This window comes from Rattus norvegicus, chromosome 16 (assembly GCF_021556685.1).
Source record: "Rattus norvegicus strain SHRSP/BbbUtx chromosome 16, alternate assembly SHRSP_T2T, whole genome shotgun sequence".
NCBI classification, from domain to species: Eukaryota; Metazoa; Chordata; class Mammalia; order Rodentia; family Muridae; genus Rattus; species Rattus norvegicus.
The window spans coordinates 5498482-5524029 of record NC_141549.1 but is presented as its reverse complement, the minus strand read 5'-3'; the positions used below and the strand labels follow the sequence as shown (position 1 = coordinate 5524029).

The 25548-nt window shown below is 47.9% G+C and overlaps 1 protein-coding gene and 1 long non-coding RNA gene across 16 annotated transcripts in view; one reads left to right on the top strand and one right to left on the bottom strand.

The window, feature by feature from the left end:
* The window catches only part of Cacna1d (calcium voltage-gated channel subunit alpha1 D), a 294624-nt gene that overhangs the window by 86832 nt on the left and 182244 nt on the right, over positions 1-25548 (top strand).
* LOC120097386 (uncharacterized) lies at positions 16050-24509 on the bottom strand. The gene is made up of 4 exons (XR_015640173.1): positions 24266-24509; positions 17918-18016; positions 16709-17005; positions 16050-16262 (listed from the first exon to the last, which is right to left on the bottom strand). It is a non-coding gene; the product is annotated as an uncharacterized LOC120097386 (long non-coding RNA).

The window sequence follows — 25548 nt, the reverse complement described above, 5'->3', positions numbered from 1 at the left end:
AGGAATGTTGATCTGAGCTGAGCCTGAGGTATGGGTGGCGTTTTCTAGGCTGCAGAGAGCAAGCTGCGGGTGGAAGAACGTGAGGCCGAGCAGGGGTGAGGGAAATGGAGCTGATTCCTTGATGTTCATGTCGTGCCAAACTTCGTGCCTGCCACGGTCCCTCACTCTGGTAGAGAACATAAAAGAGTGTCAGGTGGGAGTCTCACGGGGTCTGATGGAGGCAGGAAGTCTTCGTGCTCCTTGTTGGTGAAGGACCTGACGGTGGATGACGGGTGACGACGAAGGATGAATCTGTAAGATGTTCGTGTTTCTGGGCCTTGACGGTTTGCCTGTGTGTGGTTTGGAAAGCCATGTGGTGGCAATCCTGGGATGGCAGATTTAGCATGTAGTGCTGTGACTGTTAGAGGCTCCTTCCCCGAGGAAGATGGAACAGGTATGTGTCTGGTTGCCTGTTGCCTCGTTCTAGGCTTCATGCTCTTTCCACCTTGCAAATTCCAGACTACTGATGGCTCCCTGCAGGGTATCATGTGAAAGCTGTGTCTAGCCTGAGCTCCAGGCAGTATGCACAGGGTAAGGAAGAGGGGCCAGAGTTGGCTTGAGCTCTTGACCAAGTTGCTGGTTAAGTGTTGCTTCTTGTGCTGGGGCTGTAGGTGACTTCCATGGAGAATGCTGGTACTCCCAACTGCAGTTTAGAAGGCTGTCTTAATATTTTTACTCTCAACAGTAAGCTAAAGCTGACATTGGCAGGCTTATTCAACAAATGTAAAATAACCAGAAAAGACATTCTGAGGCATTCTGGAATGAAACAGATGGACCGAGCAACCATGTTAAAAACAGCAAATCACAACTTGAACTCAGCTAATCATAATCAAATCCCTCAGTCCTTAATTAATTTGAAACATCTCCCCAAGTAGTTTTCTATTTTGGTTTCTTTTATTTAAAAGGCCTTGTTATTACAGGGCACCCCAGTTAAAGATGCCTCACGCTTGACATCTGAGCCAAAAACTTATCATTTAGGAAATGCTATCCTTTGCAAGGTTTTGGAAGTGGCTGTTAGTTTTTTTTTTTAATAAAGATTCATGGGGGGATTTATTTCATCTTCTCCCAACATAGAAATGATCAGAACTGTATTCACTTAGTGATTTCAAAACCACCCGTGCATAAATCAAGGTTGTCCTGGATTTAACCTCTGTTCCCAGAGGTGGAGCTTTGATAGAGTGGGATGGGTAGATGGACTTGTCGGGTCTTGGTCTTACTCTTCTACTGCTCCTTGTCTGTAAGGACCCAAGGTGGAAGCGAGGCAGTTAGGCCCCACATGAGAAACGATGCTGGGGCTATCTTGAGACTAAGCAAGCCAAGATGGGCAGAAGGAAACAGGTCAAGGCTTAGAACAAGGACAGAAAGGGTGCTACTGTAAACAAGAAGATGGCTTCAGACAGGTACGTAGACACACAGACCACATGGCTTGCTTGCTCTCATGATGCCACCAGCCAGCTGTCACCAATGTGGCTTTCTCTGTTTTGTACAGCTTCTTATGAATGTGAAATTTAGTAGCATCCATAGATAACACGCTCTAAAACTGGCTTTTTCATCGGAAGGGGTTGTGAAGGAATGCGAGATGTGATAGATGGGAAGCCCACCAAGTTAACGAGTGAATAGTCACATGATCTCTTATTTGTGTTTTTTTCATTTGTCCTCAATGATAGATGTGTGTCTGATTTCTCCTGAACACTACACTTCGACAGACCGTGAGTGCTTTGTACTTAGTGCTCAGTACCAAGGCTTAGTGCTGCTACACTGTTCTTCCACTGACTGCACGTGGAACAGAGTTTCCAGTACTGATGCTGGGGAACTGAGTTTCCAGTACTGATACATTAGCTCTGCTGGGGAACTGAGTTTCCAATACTGATACATTAGCTCTGCTGGGGAACTGAGTTTCCAATACTGATACATTAGCTCTGCTGGGGAACTGAGTTTCCAATACTGATACATTAGCCCCCAGTAGACGGTGCGCTCTCTACACTGCTACACTATTGTTGTTCTTCTGACAGTGGAGTTATCAGTATTGCTGCCAGCTGCTCTCAGTCACTGACCCAGGGTCTAGAGAAAGTGCTTCATTCATGCAGGGCCAGCTCCTCTGTGCCTTTCCAGGCCACCACATTGCTGTCTACACAACATGCACTTGTTTGGGCAATTATGTGAATGCACATTTGAGTTAGCCCCTCTACTGGACCAGAGGGGGAGAGTGAGTTGACTGTCACATGAGCTGGGATTTCCTCCTGGCCAGGGGCAGCTTTGTACTAGAGTGCTCTCATAGCTCCAATTGGCTGTTTTTGGCAGTAGGGACTGAGAAGAGGGAGGCTGTATATTTTATTCAACGTTGATTTACTCTACTTCATACAGTCCTTGGTGCGGGGGCAGGTACTTCATACTTGTTCAGTGGCTGAGCATACAAATGAGACGTTCCCGCTTTTGTGTGCTGTCGTAGTTGTTCAGTTTTAGTCGCAACTCCACCCTTTCTCCTCAGCATCTTCTCATAGGTGTGTTTCATATACGTTATGTTCAACATAGTGCTTGGCACATGGCAGTGAAGTTAGGAAGTGCTCGTCCGTCGAGGGGGGACATCACACCGAGCAGGAGCTGGAGGAACCAGGTCTGGCTGGCCAAGCGATCGTGGGACCAGTTGTACCTAGGAGAGGGTCTCAGCCCAGAAAAATCCTGCAATCCAACTGCACCACTGATCGCCGCCCTCTTTCCCTCAAAGATAGCTTATGGGGGGGGGGATGGAATTCTTGGGACTGGTTGACCTCTACACAATGAATGCCTTCTTTTGTGAAAATGTCATGGGACCTAGCAGACACATCTCCAGTCTTCTGTAAGGGTGGTATTTTATTGTACCTAGATAAATATGTACATAACAGTATGAAATAAAGATGTATTGTCAATATAGAAAATCTGGAAGTCACAGTAAACTCTGGATACTTGTCCACAGGAGGTAGCCCTGAAATAGGCAAGATTACCCTTCTACCTGTTTTATATTCTTCAGGCAAGTCCAGCCACACATCGCACACTGCCGAGATTGTTTTCTCTTAACTGTTACTTTGTATCCTACATGCCAAAGTTAATTGCCAACTTGAAAGTCTTGATTTGACATTGCCTCTGTAACCTGCTCAGGGCCATGACTAGTCTAAGGTAGGACAAATGCTAAATATTCCGTGACTTTCTTTAATATCAGGGCTGGAAAGACACTAAGTTGTATCTAATTTAAATACAAGGCCATTAATAGGTGGAGAGAAACAGTGTCCAAGGGTTAGGCAGTAGTAAAGCTGTACCTCTAAGCCTTGTCTTCTCTCTCTTCTCCCCTCCTCTGCCTCTGAAATCCCATCGGCTGGGGTTTTCAGAGAAGAGACCCCATGAAGCTTGGTCCAGTTTACCCACATCTCAGGGTTCATGGTGGCTGCTGCTGAACTAGGAATAATAACATCTGGATGTCTTGAAGCAGCTGGCTCCTAGAGCCTACTGCTGCTCTCACAGCCTGTGTGGATTTCGGGGTCAGCTCCCACCTGAGGCCCTGTGCTGTGTGCTCGGGCTCTGCAGCCCTTACTTAGCATTCTAGTCTGGGGGGGGGCATGCATCTTCCCATGGTGCTCTGAAGCTGTCCTGACATGTCTCTCGTTCTACCCTGCCTTTTAAGTGACCTGGAAAGGCATCCCTCCTATAGAAGGCTCTCCCTTGTGTTCAGATGAGCGTGTGCGTCCTCCGCATCTGACTCTGCTTCCCTTCAGAGCCATCTCATTTGCCTGCAAATATTCCATGGCACCCTGCTCAGTTCAGCTTCTCCACAGAAGGCCTAGCCTTCTTGGACAATCCCGACCTAGAGATAAAGGGACTTATGTCTAGATAACCCATCAATCTCTGGTGACACAGGAGAGAGCAGAGGGGCTGCAGCAGGATCCTCATGGTGATTGGGGGCAGGGAGAGCTCAGAAAGGAGGGCACTTGGGTTCGACTTAGAACGCACGATTAGGAATAGAACCATGGATGTTTGCAGGCGGAGGAACAAGCGCTCGATGAGAAGAGTGAAGCCTGGATCCTAGGAACAGCAGTCACGAAGGACACTCAGTCTCAGTCTGAGCTCCCCTCTGAGGCTAAAATCACCTCCCACCCTCCCCTTCACCTCCCGCTGCTGCCTGGCAGGTTGGAGTACAGGGCAGCTTGCTTTGTTTTTGTTTATTTGTTTTGTTTTATTTATTTTTTTGAACAGACAATTGAGTAGTGGTCACAGGCTGCTTAGGAACCTTGCAGTAGATGTGAAGTGGTCTGAGAACTCTCCAAGCGGTGTGCACGAGTCTCTCTGGCTGTGCTCGCCATTTTCCTCTGCTTCCCGGCGTCTCTGTTACTCTCGAAAGACTCTTAGAACCCTGGATAAAGAAGGCAGGTGTAGATGACCTTAGCAGCTCACTGACCAACTCTTGAACCACGTGAAGGTCTTTGTGGGAACTTTTGCTCAATTGGAAATCCTCACATTTCCATCAGTCTTGCTGTCTGTCTACCTGTCCTTACCTGACTCCTTTGATTTAGTGCAGGGATAAATCTTGGCGCATCCAAGCTGGCAATCTGAGACTGGAGCTGGCTGGCTGGCACCTCCAAGTGTAGCTGAGCTGTTTCCCTCCTATAGGCCTAACCCAGGTGGTGCCTGGATACCCCAATGTATCACTGTTCTGCTCCTCTGGGCAATTCCCAGTCAATTGATAGCTCCTTGGTGGTTTAGCACTGAGAGGGAGAGAGAACACATGCTATCCTCAGCAAGTTTTTTTTTTTTTAGCCAAGAGGCAGTGGACACTAGCAGCTATAACTTGTGCAAGGTGAAAGGTGTTCTATGAAACTTGGAGATGCATGGGGGCAGGGCGGGGAGAGCTAGGTGGTCCGATGGTCACTGTTGCTGTGTTCCTTCTGGGACAGCGTCCATGTTCTTGCTGTTATCTAAATCTCCCATACCGGCCCCCATGTTTCCACCTTACCATCTTGTTGCTTTAGACCTTTGCATGGTTCCTTATACACTCGTTCCTTGCCATGGTATTCCTAGAAGCCCCAAGGCAGCAGCCTGAAGAAAAAAGGCTTGCTGTCCCCTGCTCACCTGTGGTTGCCTTCCCACGGCTGTGTTGGGTTTTTTTCCGCCAGCTAAGACAGGAGCCCCTTGAAGCACGAGGAAGATCTCTTCTCAGTATTCTTGGACAATAACTTCTGACCTGGTGCGTTCCCCTAACGAGAGGCTTTAAAGAATGTGAATCTGCAAAGTACGCCTGCCTCCTGCCTGCCATTCCCCTCAACGACTCCATTAGAGTCCATTGGTTCTCGTTTGGACGAGCAGTGCCCTGGGAGAGCATGGATCCTCCAAGACTGATGGGAGTGTGGAATGTCTCAATAGACAAAGACTGGGCCTTCCTGAAGAACAGAAAGCTTGAGTCACACCCCTTCTTCACACTTTTTAAAAGAAAGGGATGTGTCAATTTGCACCACCTAATTCCTTTTTAAATGTGGGTCAGGAGCTGCCTTCTTCACGCGCCTTTGTCAAATCACACCTAGACTGCTGGTGAAGGCTTGCTTCAGAAATCAGGTTTAATTAATAGAAACAGGAAAGGTGAAGCCCAGGGCTGACAACCACGGTGAGACAACTTCATGCCTGTCCAGAGGCACCTCCCAATGGGCAGCCAGGATCCTGGGAGTGAGGCTAGGGAACTGGCTAACCCCGCATAGCCTAGATTTGCTTCTCAGCAGATAAGGCTGGCCCACTTACAGTCCCTGTGCCAGGAGAATTGTTATTGTCTTAATATATTTTTTTTTTGGACAGGAAGAAACATCAAAACAGGCTGGGTTGGGGCCAGGCTTGGAACTTGAAGCCAAGTTGACCTACTTTCATATGGCTTCGTCAAAGCCTGCTTTGTAATTCTGCTTCCCAACATAACTGGTGTCTTGTGAACTGAGCACCTGACTTGAGCAGAAGCAAGGGAGAACATGAAGACCTTGTCCTTGGATAGGGAGCTGTTTGCTGCTGGACTGGGGCTGAGCTTTCTCAAAGGGCACCTGCTAATGACCATTCTACCGTGGGAAGACCTCACGGGGTAGGGGGAGTGGCAGTCCTTTAGTTGCAGGGTTATGCCGTGCTTTTATAACACCCCTACTCCATTTGACCTTGGCGACTTCCCTGTGAGGGAGACCTGCTCTCTGTTTTACCCTTGATCCATAGGATTAAGGAAACTGGAGCTCTTATGAGCAGGTGGCGAGAAGCCTCTGGTGTGCTGTTACCACGGCAGGTGCAGGCCAGAGCAGAGCACTGACCCAGGGGCTGCACTTCTGGAAATCTGTTTCTTTGCACATCTTTTATTCTTCCTTGTTTGGTTTAAGTAGTTTGAGCTATGGTTCAGGAACGAAAATAGTTTCCAAATTGTGCATAGGGTCTATGTGTAATGGGCCAGAAAGTGTTCTCTTCTTGAGAATGCTGGAGCTCTCCTGAGAATTCTAGTGACAGGCTAGACACCTTGTTGATAAGGGCATGAGCTCCTTGTAGGCTGGGAATCAATCTCACCATGAAGTGTGATGGCCAAGGGAATTACTTCATGCAAAGAAAAGGATTTCCCACTGGAGTTTCCCTGTGTGATATTCATATTCATTCATTCTCTCTCTCTCTCTCTCTCTCTCTCTCTCTCTCTCTCTCTCTCTCTCGTGTGTGTCCTTGAAAAACAAACAGCTCACCCACTCATTGTCTAGTCTCTGATTTTCCTTATTTTTTTTCCCCTGAGGTAATAGTTTCTTACCTGGTTTTTCCTAACACTACATCGTTTCCAGTGTTAAGAGAGATTATCACTTAAAAATACCAAAGTTAATCCTTCATGTTTAAAAAATCATTGTTAGACCACAAACAATATTTACAAGGACTGGAGACTGTCCAGGAAATCATGTAAAACTAACAGTAGTGATAATTCTTTGTGGTTGTTCTGGGTCAGGCTCTCGCTGTGTAGCCCTGTCTGGCTGGGAACTCAAAATGCAGAACAGGCTGGGCTGGAACTTACATAGATTCAGCTGACTCTGTCTTCACATTCTGACTAAGTGCTGTCCTCCACCACCACCACCACCACCGTCTTGACCCTCGAGGAGAGGGCCAGTTTGAGGAAGGGTGGTAGGACTGTGGACTCTGTGGGACACACTGAGTTTGCGATACCAGTTTTGGAAGCTCCGATTTCAGCCTCATTGCTGTAAGCGAATGCACAAGTGAAACAGTAGACACGGACGGGGCTGCCATACTCTTATGTTCTCCTCTTCAGTTAAAAACGAACGAACAAACGAAACCCAGACCGAGCCAGCGCCTTGAGAGAGATAACCGTGCTTGTGTTTGTTTAATGAAGATTGCTCCTCAAGCCTCAGTCAAGATCCTGTGATGACAAAGGGAAATCCTGTCAGTGAGGAGGGCGACAGATCCATATTGTGTCTGCTCATCTGGTGAGCAGTGAGTGGGTGAGGGAGTGGTGGGCATGCCCCTGTCACCGCACTGACTTGAGGCCGCGCACGTCCCACTGAGCTGTACCCCGATTTACTTAATTAGCCTCTTGCAGTACACACTTTGTGAGAAGCAATGGTTCTGCAGCAGCAGATCTACAGTGTTCTCAAATTTGGGATTAATTCTCTGGATAAGTTCCCAGAGGAATTTCTTCAATTATAAGGCACATGCATTTTTATGACCCTTACTGCTACAAAGGCAACTGATTGTGTATAAAAGGGAAGTCTGTTCGGCAGGCCGGGGGAAGGGCTGTGGTTCCCCCCTCAAATACTGCCCAGAAAGGCTTACTCTCTTGGGTTTCGTTAGGCCCCTCGGTGGGGCACCCTGAAAACACGGGGACAGGCTTCCTTCTCTGACTCACTGCTCAGCGTTCATGGAGAACTTGAAGTTGCTGCTCCCAGAACAGAAGAATGACTCAGAACAAGCCTGCTTCCAGCCTGGGGCTGGTGGCCTAATAGCTGGGTAGCTGTGCAGATTAATTGTAACCAAGGATGCATCTGCTTGATTTGGATCCTCTGCAAAGTTGGGGGAGGAGGGGACTCAGAGCCGTGCTTTCGCAGGAGCTAAGGCAAGAAACTGGATTTGTGAAGCCTTCTGACAGCTGGGTAGAGGCCGGCAGGCAAGATCCACCCCACATGTGAGGCGCTGGGGTTCAGATGTGGCCAGATTCTTTTTTAGTTCTTGAAGTATTACAGACGAGGAGTCAGTCTGAAAGCTTAGAAAACCAAGTCATTCCTAATAGTGTATTTGAGGTGCGCAGATTCTGATCTTCTTTGTTGCGGGGAAACAGTGATCTTTAAGTTAGGAGAGTGAGAGAAGAGGGCCTAATTAATACTTTTCACTTTGGGTTTTTGAGAAGAGCTTTGATTTTTTTTTTTCTAGCCCCTCTGAACACGTTTGCGTTTGCTCAGTGCCACAGCTATAATCACCACAATTCCTGACTGGCAACAGATGTGCCAGCCTTTAATTCTTTAGATCCATAGGGATCTGCTTCGTGCAGAAACCAGTGTCTTCCCCCCATATTTAATTAAACCTTTAATGAATATTTTATCAAATGAAGTCCATGTCTTATATTTCATTATTCATGTTGTTTACAGGCTCTAATTAGCATAATTTATAAACTAAGATTATGTGGGAATGATGGTTTAGGGATATTGGCTTCATATTCTGCTGCAGAAAAAGCAGGGTCTCTGATGTCTGTGTTTTGCCTGGGGCGACAATCCGGTGTGCATGGTCTGAGTATTAAGTTGTCCTGTGGTACTTCCCTCATTACTACAGCCGTGTCGGGTCTGTGGAGGTGAGTTCAGAGTGGCTTTGTCCTGACTAGGTGACTGTAGCCAGCTGCTTGTCCAAGGTCAAGGTCATTTTTATCTGTTCACTGCCCAGATGTGGCCCAGTCCCCTGGTGGCCTTGTAATGTCCCCTTATACTTCTGGATAAATCTTGTGGACCTTCCCTCCTACACGATGGCCTCCCTTCTGCCCCCTCCCTCCCTCCCGCCTCCCTCCCTCTCAATCTCCCCTCCCTCCCTTCGTTCCCATCTCCCCTGATTTTGTGCTGTGGATAATGGTCTTAGCTTCTGGCCCCGGCATCCTCTGCAGCAGCCTGTCTCTCCCTCTGTCTGTGTACTCAGGCCTGCCCTGGCTGCCTCCCTCACACACACACCAGAGCTACCGTAGACCTTTGTACCCCCTACCGCATACATTCGTCCCTCCAGTCCCTTGCACTGCCATGGACTCCCAGCTCAGGATTGATTGGCTAGCCCTTGTCCCTCCTGCCATCACCTTCAGCTCATACTCCTCCCTCCTCTCCGTGACTGTCCCTCCGTGTGGGGCTCTTTCTGCTCTGGTGGTGTCACTTCTTCCCATCTCGGAGGCCTTTCACAGATTGTCCCTTCCCCCTTCGCTTTTGCCACTATGGCTTTGGGCTCCTGATCATTGCTGGCTTCCTCAGAAGCCCTCTCTGACTGGCTGAGATCAGACGGGCCTCCTATAGTACCTGTCCTGTCCGACCTCAGAATAGTTGCTTATGGTTTACATGTTTTACTTTTCAAGATCTGGCCTAGGTTTTGTAGGGCAGACCCAATTTCAGACCTCCTGTTTCTTCATGTCCAAGGAATGTTCTAGAAACCCTATGACTTTGGCATCCAAATGCCATCGCTGGCTGTCTCTTGTAATCAGAAATAGATCAAAACATTTTTTTTTGGTCAGCAGGAGTGCCCTGATTTTTTAGTTCACAAAATAACTGGTCATCCTGATTATAATTTCTGTTGTCTGGGCATGTTGTCCAGAGAGTTTGAAGGGCACAGGTATGGGACCAACTTCTTGAGCTAAATTCTAACTTCATCTGTTGTAGTGCAGTGACCTTGGAGCAGGGACCTCTTGGAGCCTGAGAGCACAGAACAGCCCACCTCCTGGTGTTGAGAGAACTATCTGTGAAGGAGGGGAGGACCCCATTACACCTTCCAGGGCCTGAGCATCTGGGATGTACTGGCCACTGTCCTTGGGGGTGCTCTCCATTTCCTGTGGAACTTTGTGCTAGCGTTTCCCCCTACACGTGGGCTTTTAGTAAACAGTCATCGACTGAAACACACAAGTTGAGGTGGCACGGAACCCTGATATTTGAGGCCATGATTCAGAGCCCTTCCCTCCTGTCCGGTCCCCATCCTGCCTTCCCACAGAAACCAGACTCACTCTGTGGGGAGCACTACTGAATCACCTCCGCATCTCACACAGCAAGGGGCTGTTCATTTCTTATTCTGGGTGACTGCAGTCCTTCCTGGATCGTGGCATCCTGTTGCCCCTACAAGCGAACCTCAGGACCCCTTCAGCATTGCCCTTTAGGATAGCTTCCTGTCCGCCGATCCTGTCTGTGTCTAGGAGCCCAACCAATGTGGTTTTGATTGACGCCTGTTTTTCTTTGCATGATAGCTGTATGATCTTTAAACTCCTGCAGGTGAGAATGACCTGTCCCTTTTCCTGGGAACTTCATAAAGCACGAAGGGGCCCAGGACTCCCCCATCTGTTGAGAAAAACTGACAGAAAGAAATGACCGCTTGAGCTAGTGTGGTGTCCCGTTGCTGGTTCTCAGGTGTTTGTTCTCATCCTGGGTGCTCGTTAAGTCCCATGTCACTATGTTTCGTTACCAACCTTTGGCAAGATTCGGTGACAGGTTCTTCATCCCTTCTGCTACATTTATCTCTGTCTTTATAGAAACAGTTAATTCTTTTTATACCAAGTGCCATTTCTCCACTTAGCAGTTGAAGGAGAGACCAGAGTACCCAGCTCTCGTGTGACAGGTGCCATTTTAATACCAGGAAGCAGCAGTGAAGTAACCTGGCAGGGTCTTAGGGAACTGCTTTCTGGTGGGACGGCACTGATCTCTCTCTCTCTCCCTCCCTCTTCCCAACTCTCTCTCTCTCTCTCTTACACACACACACACACACACACACACACACACACACATATACACACACACATATACACGCACACACACATATACACGCACACACACACATATACACGCACACACATATACACACATATACACGCACACATACACACATACACACACACACGCACACACACACATACACACACATACACGCACACACACATACACGCACACATACACACATACACACACATATACACGCACACACACATATACACACACATATACACACACACATACACACACACATACACGCACACACACAACATACACGCACACACACACACATACACACACACATACACTCACACACACATACACACACACACACACCCCTTATCTTCTAGTGGGAAAGGCAGTGAGTGAGTGGTGAGAAGAGAGCAGGATGTTGCCCTGGGTGTTGTGTACTGGGTGCCCAAGCGGAGCCTCATGGGTACAGTGATGTGTGATCTACAAGCAGAGGCTGGAAGGAACAAGGGACATCCAGGGAAAGCCCCTTTTGTTGTTCAGAGACACAACAAAACTTTGTCTATTTTACACACACACACACACACACACACATACACAAACACACACGCATATGTATATATAATATTACATATATATATATATTCTTAGGAAAATAAGGAAGTGCTTTGATTGGAATGGGGAGGAATTGAAGGTTTGGAAGAATTGCAGACAGAATGCAGGAAGCCTCTAAAAGGGCCTTAGGTTTTACTGTGAATTAGGTAGAGAACCACTGGATGGTTTTGAGGAGGAGAAGGACACGATATAATTAACCTAACACCACCTCAGGTCTCTCGGAGAAAGCGAACCAACAAAGTCATTTGGAGAAGGAAGGAAAGTTTCTTCTATTTGAGCAGGAGGGCGCTTGCCTAGATCTGGGCAAGGCCTGCTCTGTTGAAGCCCCTTCTGTTCAGCCGTTGTGCATGGGTCTTTCGTCGTCGCCTCAGTTCTAAGCTGTAGCACCCTGACACCCAGCCCAGGTCCCCTACCCTCACATCTTTTCTCAGTCTGCCTGTCAGATCAGCAGTTTTCAAATACAGCAGTAGCATTCAGCCAGTAACGCAGGCCTTTCCTATGCTCTTCCAGAGCTAAGACTCTTAAGGAAAACGAAGGACTCGAACCAGGTGAGCTCAAAGTCAGTCCCCACAACTTACAGTTAGTACTGTGCACGTTGTCTTCACTTACCCATAGATTAGGACGACAGATTATTTCGATTAAAAAATCTGTGGAAAGAGTGACCTTCTGTGGAAGGGCGTGATAAAAGGTGATTGGGAACAGGCAACACGGGCGTGTTTACTCTTCATTTCAACCCTCATTTCCTGTGTCTGGACCTCCTCCCTGGCGATTGATTTAGCCCCATATGGTAAGCAATAGAGAGACAGCTTAAGTGGGATTAAGCGATTCTCCTAAATGCTTCTGTATCTCCTTCCCAGTGGATGCCTGTAAGCAGCTGGCACTTTGGAAGAAATACACCCATGGCAGTTAGTGGTGACCAGGACGTAATTTGATTGTGGTTCCACTCGTAAGCGGATACTCCCCTTTCTCAGGGATATTGAAGTTACCAGGATCCTGTTGGTACTGCGATTTGAGGAACAGGGGGGAGAAGAAAGAATTGTGGATAATTTTCATCACCCCACCCCATGCCATCATGCCATCACCATAACCACATGACCCTGGGTATTCCTCTAAGTCTGTTTTCCTTGCTCTCAACTCCCAACCAACCAGCAGGCGGTTCTGCCCTCTTGTATTGAGCGGTTGGTCCTGCCTCAGCACTGGGGCCTCCAGCAGTGATGGGATGGCTGAAATCCAGCCAGCTTGCATGAGCTCCAGTCAGAAGGCTTGATGTTAGAATGTATGCTCCAGTGAGCTGCTGCTTTCCTTAGAAGGCATAGAAAAGGAAGACCTGAAGTTAAGTTCAGTGAAAAAGCCCACCAGATCCAGGCAGAGTCTGCCTGATCAGGAGCGCAAGGAGTAGAGATTGTGTATGTGCCCGTGATATGCAAATGACATGTAAATTCCACATACATGCTAAAGGAATGGTCCTTTCATGTAAGGAAGCTCATCCGTGATTATGATGTCACACCAGTGACACCACTTAGATAATAGCTGCAGACATATGATTGTGCCAGTCCTCTGCCTCATTTCAGGAATCAAGACAAGCCCAGCTCGTGGTGAGAAGTCAGACGCAGGGTTCCCAGGCAATACTTCTTCAGCTGGTTGAGCCGGTCACCTCAGTTCACGCTTGTTGAGCACCGTCTAGGCAGGAGCCCTAGTCTGGTGCTAGATCTATTTAGCAGGTGGGCTGCCCATGGAAGTCGATTTTACCAGGGCAGGCTCGAGAGCAGGCACTCTGTTCCTCTCCCTGGGGAAACGCCCACAGTGAGGGATCAACAGGGTGATGGTAAGATGGGGAGGGCCCGTGGTAAGAGGGAGATATCAGCAGAGGTCGGGGAATCCAAGAGATGTCCAGGGAACACATCTTTGAATTAGGAGGGAGAGAAGGAAGTACGTGTGTGCCTGTGTGCGTGTGCGTGTGCCACACATGTGTGTGTGTGGTCTGGGGAAACAACAAGGAGGAACTTTGATGGGAATGCAATGACAGCTGGCAGGGCAGACATGATGGCAGAGTGAGGAAAGAACACTGCTCAGGTCTAGTTTTGTGAACCAGTGATTTCACTGTGGTTACTTATGGGAGCGCGGGCAGCTTCTGGGCCAGCCCCAGGAATAGCCTTGCCCTTGTCGCTATTTACACTTACTTCACTTGAAGGGTGTGTGTGTGTCACCCAGCACCTCCTGTGCCATCTTCCCGAGGAAATGTCAGTGATCTTAGGGAGGTGTGGGGGTGACCAGCCACACCCACCCTGATTTCAAGACCACAATAGCCACACCGTGCGTGGAGGACAAGATTCCATAGCAGGTGATATTAGGTGAGGGAGATAAAGTCTGTGAAGGGGCAACAGTAAGGAGTTTAAGGCTCTGGAAAGAGTTTTCTGGGTGGGGAGAGAGGCAACAGTTTGGAGACGGACAGCCAGCAGCACAGCTCTTTCCGTGTAAGAGCGCAGTGGCCTCCATGAGTCCTTTTTCTCCACACTTGTATGTATGTAGCAACCACATCATGGGTATCGTGGGGATCCTGATTTTATTCCTCTTTATTCGAAGATTTCTCATCTGATCATGAAGGCCCATGAGACATGTTGATTGCCTGCCTGTCATCTTTTCTATGCAAATTTGAAAGTCAGATCACCTTGAAGTTCTTGGTTGGTCAGAAATTGTATACAACAGACGTCAGTTACTCCCTCCCGGCCTCAGGGGCCTCTTGTTTCCTATTGGTGGGTTTCCTGTGTTCTCTGTCCTTTGACTGACTACTTTAGGGAAGTCAGTCGCTTAACTCCTTAAATGACATATTAGTTCAATCCAGCATTAGGAACAGCTGTTTAATGGAAGGGGTGAGGGGGCGACCTTTTTTCGTTTGATTCTGTGTTCAAGTGGGGTCTGTGTCAGCCAGCTTACCCACTGGAGAATGCAGGTGTGTGTCCACAAGAAGACCCCAGTGAGAGGGTTTCAGGGCAGACAGCAAGAACATTTCCACTTGGAAGACAAGGATTGACACTGGAGGCCGATGAGAACTGTACCACTCCGAGACTCTGACTCACAATCTAGCCTCATGTCTGAGGCGTGTGAAGGAGCAAACGGCGTCTCCTCATATGTCCTCACATTCCTGCTCTCCCCACACACCATTCAGCATCCAGGTTTGCTTCCCTAGGTGACCACTGGCTCAGGCCAGAACCACTTATCCCTGGGTTCCCAGCCCCCCTCATTCACCCACTCCTCCCTGACGTGAGTCTCTTCCCATGCCATCAAACTTGACTCCGTCTCCTCAGAGTTGTAGTGGAGAGATGGATGCAGGGTAAGATTTCAAAGGGGGGGGGGTGGTGGGGAACCTTTAAAAATGTTTTCTGGCTTCTTCCTTTAAAGAGTCCAGCCTAACGCTCATGAGGATGCGTGTTCAGTCAGTGACTTGTGTCCAGAGGTGATTGAAACAGATGGGCTGGGCGGGTGGGGATGCTGGAGTGTGAATAGTAGATGTGTTACTAAATCGGGGGCATCTGTTGTCAACAACTCAAGATGGTGTCAGCATACAGTCGCTCCATCTCCTGGGGTGTCTTTCCAGATATGGAATTGATTCACTCTAAAAGGAACGAAGTTTAGTCACTCGCTGCTTTAAACCCTAGGAAGAGGTAGAAGTCATCTTGATACCCATGAACTTGATTAGTACATGCACCACAAACATTGTCCTCTTGTGACTACCCAGTGAGCCTTCGAGGGCCTTCCGTGTGCCAGATGTTGTCTGGGCGTTGGGAATATAGCAGCGAATTAAAAAAAAGATCTCGGCGAAGAGCAACAAAAATAATTCTGCTCCTTTCAAGCTTTTGTTCCTTAGGAGAGGGGTAAACCATAAGCAAAATGACTACATCGCCAGATAGGCTGGTGGCTGATGACTGACGTGGAATGGACACAATGTAACCAAGTTGGGGGGAGCATGGTGAAGTCAAGGGAGCAGAGCGCTGAGGGCAGAGCCATCACTCCAGCTCACCTGGAAATAGGAGGACTGGGATCTGTGGGAATCCAGAGACCAGCTCTGCCTTATTCAGCCTGCTGTCCTCACACCCACAGTGCTGAGAGGAGTCCCCACTGCCTGTGTCTTGACGTTCTCTTTTTCTGAGCTCGTCATTGCCTCAAGAAAGCATGCGAAGAGCTCCAGCCCCTCATCCTAGAGGTTGCTAACTCATGCCTGAGGCCTGAAAGTGAAGCTATAACCCAGGGACTTTCAAGCTTTCAGTGACCAACAGTTGGAATTGCTTTTCTTTAGCCTAGCCATTTTCTGGCAGTTTGGCATGTGCCACTTCCTGCTAGGTCTTTAGAGGGAAACTGGCCTGTGTTCTTTATTCAGTGATGGGTATCAATCGGACTCTCATTTAAAAGGAAAAGATGCTTGTCAGTTTGAATAACAAAGTCAGTTTCTGCTGTTACACGTTGTCAGTGTATAATTAATAAGTAATCAGGTTTACTGCAGACATTGGTGTTTGCTTTTGGATTAATTTCTGTTGATGAGTTCTTGGGGGAAAGCCTGTGTTGTTGTTCGTGGGTTCTGGTTCCTTTTCCACAGGTCTTGGCTCATTGCTACGTTTCTCCCAAGCTAGAAGAAAGGCTGGCTTCCAAAAAGGGCTGCCTTGTCCAGCTCTGGGCTACCTGGGTGAGAGAATGAATGTTTGTTACTCAATAAAGACAGGCAGAGCGGGACACGGCTGGCCTGGGGTTGGCAGATCTGGTCTTGGTCCAGCCCTGTGACTGTCCAAGTCATCTGGAAAGACCTGTCTCGGACTCTGAGATATTAAGAAGCTCTGTGCTGTTCGACAGTTTTCTTTTAGGGCACAGGCAGATCATCTGGTTAGAGAAGTAAGTTTTACGTGGGGGAAATTTGCCAGTTGGTTTTTTTTTTTTTTTTTTTTTTTTGTGCCTTTGTTTCCGTACTGCCTCTGCGTTCCTGGTGAAAAACTGCATGTGTGGATTTGAAGCAGGTTTTTTCACAGAAAGCAGTGTTTGACTTGTTTGTTATGCTTGGGTGTGCATATGGGTGTGCATGCCGTGGTAAGAGTGTGGGTGTCGGAGAACAGCTTGTGGGAAGCAGTTCTTACTTTCACTGTGTAGGTGCCTGGGTTAGAACTGAGGTGAAAGTGCCTTTTCCCACCGAGCCTTTGCACAGGCTCGTCCCTCTCTCTCCTCCTTTACTTCTTCCTCTTCCTCCTACTCTTCCTCCTCTTCTGGTCCAGGGGACAGAACTTAAGGTGGGCCAGTGCTGTACCGTGGAGCGCTGCCGCCAGCCCTCTTGCACTCTGATGTAGTAGCTTCTTTCTGAGGGACATTTCTGCCCACGTTTCCCTTTTCATACCAGCCTGAGGTAGCTTTAAGAGGAACCGTGTTCCTTTCAGACCCTACAGAAAAGATAAACAGAACAACAGAGTGTAAACGGTAGAAATGGAACCATTTAAAATGTGTCCTTTCACGCTGGGTGACATGCTGCGCACGTCTGTATTGTACTGCGGGGCCTTTTACACCTGTCCTACTCAGTACGTAATGAGTGATGGGAGATCCATTTTACTCAGGCTCTGGTGGAAGCATTGGTGGTATTCCTCTTTGATCCACGCCACGCTGATCGCACTGAGTATCTTGGGGCCGAGTCATCATGCAGACGCGTTGGTTAGTCATTAGAATACATCTTAAGTATGGTCCTGGAGCGAGGGCTCAGCGGTTAAGAGCACTTGGTCTTCTTCAAGGCATCCCAGCAGTCACATGGGATTGATCACAAGCACCTGTGAGACCAGGGCCAGGGTCCCCGATGCACTTATCTGGCCTCTGAGGTCCCTAGCACACACACACAAACAGACACACACAGAGACACACATAGACACATACGTACACATACACACACATACATACACACATACATACACACGCATACACACATACACATACATACACATACATACACATACACACATTCATACACATACACACATACATACACACACACATACACACACATACACATACACATACATACACATACACACACACATTCATACACATACACACACACATACACACACACATACACACACATACACATACACACACATACACACACATTCATACACATACACACACATACACACATATACACATACACACATATACACATACATACACATACAAATAAAACTTAAAAAGGAATCAGAGACTATATAAAATTTTATAGTTGTTGATAATATTTACAAGGTATTTTCTTGTTAATTTTTTTTAAGACATAAAAACCTTAGAAAAATTTAGAGGTGGGGATGACTTACCTTGCAGTCCACATTGGCCTGGAAAATGTGGTAATCCTTCTGCCTCAGCCTTCCGAGTGCTGGGATCATAGAGGTGAGTCACTGCACCCAGCTCTGAAACTGATAAAATTTGGTATTAAACTAACTGAATAGGTAAGAGTTCGAATTTGGGAGTCATATATACCTGAGCTTAACCAGATTTGAGACACTGGCTACTTCATATCTTAGTGCTTCCGGTTCCTAATGTGTAAAATTGGCACAGCATCCTTAACTCAAGCAATGACCGAATGATGCAGCCCAGCTAAACACTAGCAGGTCTAGGAATTTGCAAAGGAAGACGTTCCCAATGGCCTGAATCTGACCCCCTAATGTGCACGGTTTCATCTCTGCTCTGCCCACTGCTTTCCCAGAAGCTACCGTGGCACAAGGAACTCATCCCTACTGGGGTGCACTGTAGCCCGAGATGAGATGTCCGCCCTAATCCTGCGAGTCGCCTTCAGCTGTTTATAGGTCCGGACAAACTGATCAGGCTGAAATGTCTCAGGCTTATTTGCAGCAGATGAAGCAGTCTGCTCAGCTGCTCCGGGATTACTGAGGCATGGAAGGAGCCAGCTTTGCAGCCCTTGGAGATTCTGTGTATGTGCACGTAGAGACGGTAAACGTAGAACTGGGGGTGCCCTGTTGTGCCCCTGAGTTGGGTTTCTGATTCTGAGGACCCACTGCTAGGAAGCCCTCCATCTGACCCCCTCTTATCCCACCCTTTGAGGAAGCCTGAATTTCAGAGAGCTTTTCCTTTAGTGGAAACAAGCTTCTGTTGATTTGTTTAAAAACTTCTTTCCCATGAACAGCACACACATGCACACACACATGCATACACACATACATGCATGCACACACACACATGAATGCATCTGCATGTATACATTCACACACGCATGTGCACGCCCACATAGTGCACACACATTCACATGCACACACATGGTAGGTGCTTTCTAATCAAACACCAGGGATAGAATATTAATTAGGGTTATCAACAGGGCTCACACTTGAGCTGCACTTGGGGGCCATATTCAAAGGTGTATGAGTCTTCATTTAATTGGCTTTCACAGCCCATGACATGGGTGCAGTGGGGGAAACTGAGGTGCAAGGGTAGTACGCACAAAGTCAGTCATAGTTAGGTTTTTATTGCTGTGATAAAACACCATGCCCAAAAGTAATTTGGACAGGAGAAAGGTTTGTCTCACCTTAAAACTCTCGGGTAGCATTCCCTCACTGAAGGAAGTTAGCATAGGAACTCAAGCTGGGGACCTGGAGGCAGGAGCTGAAGGAGACGTCCTGGAGGAACACTGTCTACTGGCTTGCTTGTCATGGCTCGCTCAGTAAGTCTTCTTATACAATGCAGGGCCACAGACACAGTGGTGGGTCCCCTCACAGTGAGCTGGGGCCTTACCACATCAGTCATTAATCAAGACAATATTCCACAGACTTGCATGTAGGCCTGTCCTACAGAGCTGCTTTCTCAGTTAAGGTTCCCTCTAAGATTCTAGAGCAGATAGGTCTAGGTTTGTGTCAGGCTGACAAAAGCTAGCCAGCATAGACGTGCAGTGACAAATGACAGAGCAGTTGAAGTCCTTGCGGAATGTGGGCCTCAGCCAGCAACAGTGACATAGCATTTCAGTCTGTTCATGAGGATGTCTTACACCTGTGTGTGACAGGGGACACACTGTCCACTGACTTAGTCGCACAGCTATTGTGTGGAGAGATTGCAAGAGAGACGGATGTGCTCCTTGCTTTAGGGGGCTGACCTTTAAGAGGCAGGGAGGTTACTGCGGGTTGTAAGATAAATTTCCTCTGTGCTCTACACCTCACACTCTGCAGAAATGAGTTGTGAGTGGTTAAGATAGGCAACAGTGTTATACAAAGTGTACAGCGCACACCCACGTACTCACACATGTGTGCACGTACACAGGAATGAACACATATGCATGTACACACCCACATGTGCACACACACATGTACACACTCACATGTGCATGCACACATACATACATGCATAAGCCTGTACACACACATGCATACGCACAGGCAGGAACACACACATGAATGCATATGCACGGACACATTCACACACAAATGTGCACACGCACATACACACATGCACATGTACTCAAATGCACACACGTATACACGTGTGAGCACACACACACACATACACACACACATGCGTGCACTCACACACACAGCCTGGTGTGCCCTCTCTTCAGCTCTCTCTTCACCTTTAGACTCTTCCTTTACCATGCATCCAGCACCCTGGCTCGACGGCTTAGCAGCTCCACCCTGCTCCTTCAGTCAGGTGTAAGGTAAGAACTGGTGCATGTGTTTGTGTCCCCGAACAAGCAGGCTAAGTCCTCTTGTTAGGCACTTTAGATCCTGACACTTCCAGGCATGTCCAGAGCCTCCACACCCGCTGGGCAATCATCACTGTGCAAAGGGGGTTAAGTTTTTCCCCCCCCAATACAAATCAAGCCTTGCTCTCCGTCATGTGTATTAAGGTTCTTAAATTTGAAATTTGAAGGCGTCATAATACTGAATCCACTTCCTTAATCTCTGCACACCTCTTCAAGTCCAGCCACTCTGCCAAGATCTGCTTCTCCCCGATCCAGAAGCAAAGGAGAAGGCGGGAGAGCGATTAAAGATGAGACCCAGGATTTTGAGAATCCTGGGATTTTAGAAGCTGTAGAATTCTGAAATAGCCGGAAGATTTTCAGGAGAGGAAAAGCCCTGCCAACTCGAACCATGCCTGAGAGTACAGTTCTGTTACTGCTTGACTGCAGATTTTTTTTCTGACCACATAGAGGAAATGCTATATCAGGTTCTTAGTGCTGCTGCTGTTGGAGACTCTGACTTAGTGTGTGCTGAGCATGGCGGAAGAAGCTTTTCATAGTTATTTAATCTTTTTACTATGGAAGCTCACCACCATATTAGATATAAACCAGCTCCCAGAGGCAAGCATGTTCACGCCTCTCTGAAATGGGATGGACAGGCTGGAGTTTAACTTGTGCTCTCCAAATCCAGTGGAAGCTGTCGGTTTAGATGCTGTGCCCTACCACAGCCCTTAGAACACGTCTTTAAAGTAGATCGTGCTAACACTGCCCGTGACAAGGTTGTTACAATATCAGCCCAGTTTTGCTGTCTAAACTGTTTTGAGGTCATGGGAATATGTGACTTCTTAGACCCTTATCAACTAGTTTGCAGTTCATTTGTTTGCCTAGAGCCAGCAGCTTTTACCCTGGTAGAAGCCATTGTTACCAGCAGGGTGGTTACACTCAGGAAGTTGGTTGACTAAGACCCAAGATTCCGAGCTCTGGTCTGTGCCCAGTATGAAGTAGTTTGTGACTATAGGACGCTCCCTTTCTATCCTTCACTCATCCATTGGTTGTTTCTGGATTTTGTTGCTGTGATTAAAATACCTGGGCATGAACAATTTGCAAATAAAAATTCATTTAACTCGCAGTTTCGGGGGCCCAGACGTATGGCACACTCTGCTTAGCTTCGTGAAGGCTTTGTGACATCGTAGCACATGCGGGGAGGGTCACGGGGTCAGCAGTGCAGCCAGCAGACTGGGAAGGGCCAGCCCCTTTGAAAACAACCCATTGTTCTGAGAGGTAGCTCACTCTTCTAGAGACCTTTCTTTCCTTCACTGTCCTCTTCTCCTTCACTCCTCTGTTGCCCTTGCGTGTGAGGCGAAAAACTGGCTGCCTCTCATCTTGATTTCTTTCGTTCCTTCCATTTCTGGTCCCTCACTCTTCTCCCCTCCCCTGTTGTCTCCCCCCATTCCCCTCCCCTTCTCTCCATCTCCCTTTCCCATAGGGCTTTGCTGCATGGCCCAGGCCAGCCTTGAACTCATCTGAATTATAGAATATTATGTCATATTCAGCCCGTGTGGTACGGGTAAGTTCCCTGAGGAATACAGATTTACACAAAACCAAAATTGCTCACTGTCCCGGCTCGGTACCTAGACCTGAATATGACATGACAGCCTTTAACTCAGCTGTACCCTCTTGTCCAAGGAGTGTGACCAGTGAGAAGGAGCTTGCTAGCCTGGGCCCCGTAGATAAGGGACCTGTACAGACACACTGAATGGGCGAAATTCATCTTGTTCTCTGCGTGATGTCAGCCCTGTCACCTAAACTCTCGAGGAAAAACACTCATGACCATCCAGAAAGGTGCTGTGCACCACGTGTGTGGGTTTTGAAGCTGGGCAGCTGGAGTTGGGACACCGGCTCTCATGTTAACTGTGTGACCTTGGGCAAGCTGCTTGGCCTCTCTGTGCTCACACTCCTCGTGTGTAAAACAAGACCCAGTAGGAAGTCTACACCTTGGGGTTAGGGTAAGGGTTAGGGTTAGGTTTAAATGGCCTTTTTATAATTCAGCCACTTAGAGTCATAGTAGTCACTTAGCAGTTTTAGATGGCGATGTGCCGTTTGGTCCTCTGAGTTAGATGAGAATAGTTTATAAATTTCAAAACATTCAACACTCTCAATGACGGGAGTACGGAGACGGAGCATGCTAGGCGAGGCTGTGGTCTTTGAGCCTTATTCACACAGCCCCAGAGAAGTTAGCAGCCGTAGAGAGCCCAATGGCCACAGCGACGCTCTTGCTTGTGGTATGTTAGAATTCTCAGGGAACTTCAAAACCTCTACCTCGTGATTCTCTAAGACCACTGTATCAGAGTTTTGTGGAACAGGGAAAAGGAGGCATCAAGGGAAATTTTTTGTTTTTTTCTTCACTTATGGAACAGTATTTTGGAACCTCCACTTGCAAGGTTTAGCAGTTGGTGGGTTATATTTAATGGAGCATGGAGGGTTTAACAGAGGGTCTGACAGCAGACGCGTCCGTTTAAATAAACTTCTATCAGGTAACACGAAAGAGACCGCAGAAGCAGAAGCAGAGAGAGGTTCTCAACATGGTGGGGCACCTGAAGCTTGGGAATGAGAGCTCGGCTGTTTCTTATTGAGGTCAGTTTTTCCTGGCTGACTGGTTCCCTTGCCTGAGACAACAAGAGACTCTTTAACAGGGCGAGGAGTGGGAAATGAGAACAGCCCCTGAGGGAGTTGGGAGTAGGTAATTTGGATTTGTATCCCATGCAGATAAAATGGAATCCCCAGCCAGAGCAAAGTGGCTCAGGAAGTCAGTGACCAGGCACCTGGATGACTGGCCAGCCTGTCTGCAGACAGCTCATCGGAGAGCCATTCTGAACCTTCCAATTGGGGAACAGCCCTGGGCTGCGTGCTAAGTGAAAGAGGGCCTGCGAGGAGGAATTCAAATGAAATACCTTTGAATGTGTCGTTGAGTAATTACTGGCGCACTCCTACTCACTGCTGTCCCAATAGGAGACCAGTAATGGGTCAGGATGGGTCCTCAACAGGGCTTGGACTAGCATCCGGCAGCTGGTTTGGTTTTGTGGGTCTTGGATGGGAACCATGGGCAGCGAGAACATCTTTACTCAGATGCCACGAGGTAGATTATTGAACGAGGCACATGAAGGTGACTTTTAACTATAAAGTGCCATTTGTACTTACGGAAGTGTTTCTGTTTACATTGTGGGTATGCCTTGGTTATATAGCAAAGCTAGCCTTAGATACAGGTAAAAAGGCAATTAAAAAAAGAAAAATAATGCAGTGGTTGATTTCACATCCTTATAGAAATAAATGGCACCCAACACACCATACAACAGTTGCCATGGTGAGAAGCACAGCTCCAGGTGGGGAGAGTATTGAGACGCCAGCTGTTGTCCTGTGCTATGAGCCCACGTGGAGGGCTTCTGTGTGTGCCTGGTACAGTGTCCGGTTCCCAGGGAGGCAATGAAGTGTCATTCTCTGGCCCCCCAAAGGTACTTTCGCCTCTCTCTAAGCATCTGTGATCATGAGCCCAAATGGATGTAAACTTCTAGGCTCGTGAACGGTTGTTGAGAGAAAAAGAGACCGAAAGTCATTTAAGTGGTCTCCGTGCTCAGCACAGGACGGACAGGTAGCTAGATAAAAAAACCTGGATGTTGCCTAGCTTCTAGCTAGAGTATTAAACATCTTATGTGGTGTTTTCACGGCGTATGAATTGTGGTACCTTTTCACTAGCTAGATGGGTAATAAAAATTAAAGCCCCAGCTAGTCATACTGCGCGGCTCTGGATGACACAGGCTGTCAAAAGCCTGAAGCTTATGTCCTACTAGAAGCATGGCCACCTGGAGGTAAACACAGGCACATACTGGGCGCTTGGGATTTACAGAGACCTTTTACAGATAGAACCCTAGTTGATGTCCCGGCTAGCCTTAGGAGACATTTCTGGTCTCTTCTCGTGCACAAGACTTACCAAGAGCAGATCAAAACAGAGAGCGTGGCCTGAAGCCTGCAGTTCCAGGCTTCAGAGCTGGGAGTTGTCTCCCTGGAGGCCCCGGCTCCCAGGATTTAGTCTCTTGGGATGATGAAGGCACCTTGCTTTCCTGAAGTGCCCGCCTTCACCCCAGAGCTGCCCCAATCACTCCCTGAGCAGGGCTCTGGGGAGCTGGGCCTTGGGGCCTGTTTGTTCCATAGCTACCTAGATTTTAAATGGACCCAAGGGACAAAGTCTGGGGAACAGAGCATCGAGCACTGTCAACTGTCAATAGACAGGCCCTTTTGGACCCAGTAATAGGTGTGGATTGCTGAAGTCAGCATTGTAGTCACATAAATGGCTCGCATGGTATTCCGTCCTTTTGGAAGAAGGAAATTTGACCACTTAGTCATTTTTCACTTAAGGGAAAAGCAGAGAGAGAGAGAGAGAGAGAGAGAGAGAGAGAGAGAGAGAGAGAGAGAGAACGCACAGAGATCCCAATGACACTGCTGGAACCTGAAGTGAAGAAAGCTAAGGTTGGGGCAGGCTTTGCCTGAAGGAGAGATGCCATGTCAGTCACAATTAATGTGAACAGCATCTCTGACTGCAGAGATGTGACCTCCAGTTACAGCAGACGTGGCAGCATGAATTAGCTTCAATTATGGTGAACGATATTCATCTGCGTCATTGCCACACACACACACACCTTCGTGGGAATCCATTCTTCTGACAGCCTTGACCGTGGGAGAGAATGAGAGCAAGGGAGACATGGGGAAGAGACACTGAGGACCTGACTGGAGCCTGCAGACAGCCAGAGGATGCAGACCAGAGGTCATGCATAGTTTGGGGCCTGATTTCTGAAAGCATATGCGGAAGGGATTTGCACTAAGTTACTTTATTGAAGTATAATTTACATACAGTGCCGTGTGTGTGTGTGTGTGTGTGTGTGTGTGTGTGCATTTACATGTGCAGATTTGAGTGTGGACAAATGTGTTTACTTCTACAGTCACCCCCAGGCAAGGTATGTAACATCTCCTCGATGTTACTTTTACTCATCCTCTTTGTCACTGTTCTGTGTCTGTGAGGAGACGCCCACAACCAAGGCAACTCTTAAAGCATTTGGTTTTGGAGCTTGCTTACAGTTTCAGAGGGTTGTTCTATTATCATGGTAGGGCATGTGCCGGCAGGCAGACAGGCAGGCATGATGCTAGAGAAAAGGCTTACCCTGATCCACCAGCAGTGAGTAGACCTGACATGGGCTTTTGAAACTTTCAAGCCCACCC